The sequence below is a fragment of the Papaver somniferum genome, chromosome 3 (assembly GCF_003573695.1).
Source record: "Papaver somniferum cultivar HN1 chromosome 3, ASM357369v1, whole genome shotgun sequence".
Lineage (NCBI taxonomy): Eukaryota > Viridiplantae > Streptophyta > Magnoliopsida > Ranunculales > Papaveraceae > Papaver > Papaver somniferum.
In genome coordinates, this window is record NC_039360.1 from 187,725,612 (window position 1) to 187,729,800 (window position 4,189).

Genomic DNA, 4,189 nt, shown 5'->3' on the forward strand with positions numbered 1-4,189 from the left:
ACTTAGGGTTTTGGTCTGGCGGTCTACGCACGTGTTTCAAACACACGATGGAATGTGAGCAAGTCGTGCAATCAGTTGAAGGAATTCACGAGGTAGTGGGTGGAAAATCGACCAAGTCTCCACACGTTGAGCAACTGGTTTCAAACACGATCTCCACTTCCCCACTCCTTGATTCCATCAACTGTCACACTTCATGGGTCATGGTGTCTAAATTCCAGCAATATAAATAAGTCTCTGAATCATGATTGAATCATCGCATCAACAGTATCATCAATCTCACGTCTCATCGACAACACGAGATCATCAACTCATCAATTGAGCAACTACTCTCAATTGAGCAATTTCAATCATTCAGAGCTTATCATATTCAGAATTCACACACCCACAATCTTTGATTACCATTGATTCCACACATTTCCCAGCTTCCCTCCTACAGATCAACCCATCCTCTCTTGTGACCGAATTTACTCTGGAACGGTCATTGTCTTGATTTAGGCCGGAGTACTACAGATTGATCTTCGAATCTAAAGCACCCCCTTTGCAGCGGTGCATCTGTGTGAGGTTTAACATTTCGCTCGGTTCGAGGAGTCTCCTCCGTACGGTCGTCTCCTCAATTCCTTAAAAACCAGCAAATCGTTTTTCCCATCTACAGATTGGCGACACAGTGGGAGATTAATCTCTCGGTTGCAATCTCAAGCTTTCAAAGATGGTTGATCTTAGGTCACGCACGATCGCAGATCCTAACATAAATGATGCTAACACAGCAACGACACTAATGATGATATTCCAGAAACCATTTCTGCTTCCAACAATGGCGGTGGCGTCACTCCTCATCAGACTGGAGCACATCCCCTGTTTGGTCGTTCCCCTGAGGAAATCAGAGAAAACCCACCTACCATTGCTAATCTCATCAAAGTGCAAGAGAATCTTGCAAAGAATCAAACCGATATTGCTACAACACAGAAGGAGCTATTTAATCAACTGAAGGCTCTCACTGATACAATGTCAGGGAAGACCCAAGGAAAAGGAAAAGAGAAGGAAAAATCCTCAGACGCTGATCCTGAGGTAAAATTCATACAGTAGATGATGATGAAGTCCGCAAAGCTGCAGACGATACATCGGCGAAGGAGTCATCAAACTTCATCACTCGGGAGGATTTGGAATGCCTTCTGAAGAACCGTGGAAAGGACAAGACCCCACATATCCATCGTCACCAGCCTCCATACACTGCTGCTATGCAGAGGATTCCTCTTGCAAAAGGTTATATCTCTCCAACCTTTACTTTGTATGACGGAACCGGCAATGCACGGGAACATGTTTATCGGTTCCTAGAATCTTTGGGTGAACATGAGCATAACCATGTTGTTCGCCTCAAAGAATTTTCAAAATCCTTGAAAGGGAGAGCATACACCTGGTACAACAACATCGCACCAGGAACTATCAACGGTTGGGGAGAAATGGTTAATGCTTTCTATAGGAATTATTTCTTCGTTTCATAGAAAATTACCCTCTCTGATCTCGGAAGGATGTTTCAAAGGAACAACGAACATCCTAACGATTATGTGAAAAGGTTCAGAGTTCAAGCGTTGGATTGCCATGATCCGAACGTCACGGAGCAGCAACTGGTAGACTTGTGTATCAACGGCATGATCCCGGTCTACAGAGCTTTATTGGAAAATATCCGTTTCCATACCTTCTCAGATCTTCATGAAGCGGTGAAGAGACCGGAAACTACTGCACCCGCTTTACTGGAAAGAACAAAAGCTATAAAGGCTGAAGAACCGCGGGACACTCGAGGTAGCAGACGTCTGATCAAGAAGCAGTAAAACCTCCAGCCTTCCACAAACACTGTTGCATAAGGGAGCAAACGGAAAGCCAAACCGCCGCGCAAGCATACCTCAGCTCCTTCAAAAGCACCAAGGAAGGATAAGCGAGACGCACAAGCCTCTGACCAACGCACAAGAGTTCCTGATCAAGAAGCACCTGACTTTCCTTTTTTCATTAAAGAGGTGATCGAACTCCTGGATGTCTGGGTACAAGATGGTGCAATCAAGTTTCCATATGTCAAGAAAGAACCAACTGAAGAAGACATGGAAAGTCCTCGTTACTGCCGCTTCCACAGGTTCGTCAATCATCCCACAAGCGACTGCGGAGTTTTGAAGCACATTTTCAAAGATAAGGTTGATCCACAATAGCTTCAACCGGGGACTGAAGGAGTACACAAGAATCCTCTCCCAGTCAAAACCTTACACTCTCTGAACAACCTATCAAAGAGGCCATCCTTGGTCGAACATGAATGCTTGGTTATCTGTCGAAGGCACAAAGGAGAGACATGTTCACAGTACTGAACCACATCGTTTTCAAGAAGTCCATCAAAAAAATACTTCTTGAGCCTCCAACCACAGACCAAGATATGTACGGACTGGGGATGCTTACCACAGTCAATCTCAGAAGAACGAATTTGGAAGAACGTTGATCGATGCTGACACCTCCATCAACAAAATTCCACTGAAAACCATCGGATCAATGCATCACTCGACAAGAAAATACTCATGCTCCATCTCAATCAGAGACCTTTAAGGAGCGCTCGGAAATACTTATGGCTACATCATTCTCAAAGTGAACATAAGTTCAACCTGGACAGAAACCAAGTTTCACCATAATCAATAAGAAGATCCAGGATATGACATGTCCTTCAGACGAGCGTGGATCCATGCTGAAAAGATGAGTACTTACAAAGCGCCTTTGGTTACACATCTCTCCCAACGAAGAAGTTCTAACCCAGAAGATTGAGATTTGACGGCATTCCTTCATCAGAGTACTTTGAGTAATTTCGACGAGGTTGAAGCAAGAACCTGCGCAAAATATGCATAGACATTCATCAAGAGGTTCGCGCTCAGGCAAGTCTCATTCCATGTCTATGTCATTTATTTCCCCACATGCTATCCTAGCATGGGGACTTAATTATGCTAGCAACTCTACAAGACGTTATGAATGGTAGCTTCACCGCTTAGTATTTACCAAGTGGTTGAATCTGACTTTCTCCGAATCAAGCACTGAAATATTCATTATTGACGTCCAAACATGGCAAAGAACACTTTGGGAGTTTCTCCAGCAAGTCCATGTGTTCCACAAAATCAGAAAGCTCTGATGTCTGCACAAGTGTCGAATCCCACTACTGCAACGAAAGGGATGCTGAATCAACAAAAGATACTCCAGGGCCGAGACGATCAAACCCCTAAGACATTCGATGATTAAGGAATATACGTTTCAACGCTCAAGCATCTAAAAAAGCCATCAAATTGTACTCCCAATCAAAGAGTACAGCTTCGGCACAAATATCTCGACGATGACACATTGATTCAACACCAACACGATTAAAGTGTAACTAAACGATAAGTCTTCATTATCCCATGATAAGACTTCTGAAGCATATGCAACATCATGGATGGCGCTAACTCCTTCAATATACACCGGGAAACCTGAGGTGATTCCGTGAAACTTCATCAACGGGTTTCCGCTATGTCACAACCCCCTGCATGATTGAGGAACTTTCTCTCTTCACCAATCACATCCAGTATGAAAACTCTTGATGTCATCTACCGCAACAATGTCAACTCACTGACAACGCTAGTTTGTGGTAAAGTTATGCTTTCAGGAGCATTCAGGTTGAACTCTCAGTACACCTTCATTTTACGGACGCTCAACTCATCAACTAGTTCGTGAATGTAAAAGGCTCACTGGATGAAGTAGCAAAGATTATATCTATAATCATGGTTCTAGCCTTTTCGGTTTTTGGAGCAACTTCATCCATCTTCTTCAACACGGCATCACTGGTGGTGAAAGGAGTGTCACCTTCCACTGCTTTCCTGATAGCATCAATCTTTTGACGAAGCCATTTCAGATTGAATCCAAGTTCTTCATCTTTCTTCAAGTTGTACTCCCAATCAAAGAGTACATCCCGGGTGACAGTATTTCCAGCTATGATGCGGATATCATTTATAACACGCAAGATGACTTCTACTTGCCTCGTCAAGAAATAACTATGCTCAAGATCCTTGGTAACGACGATGTGCCCATACGTCTTACACGGTTTCTTGTACATAGCAGCATATCTAATGGGAACGCTAAATCCACCAACAAACCTGCGATATGGGAGTATCTCACCAAATGAAGGAGTAAAAGCAGT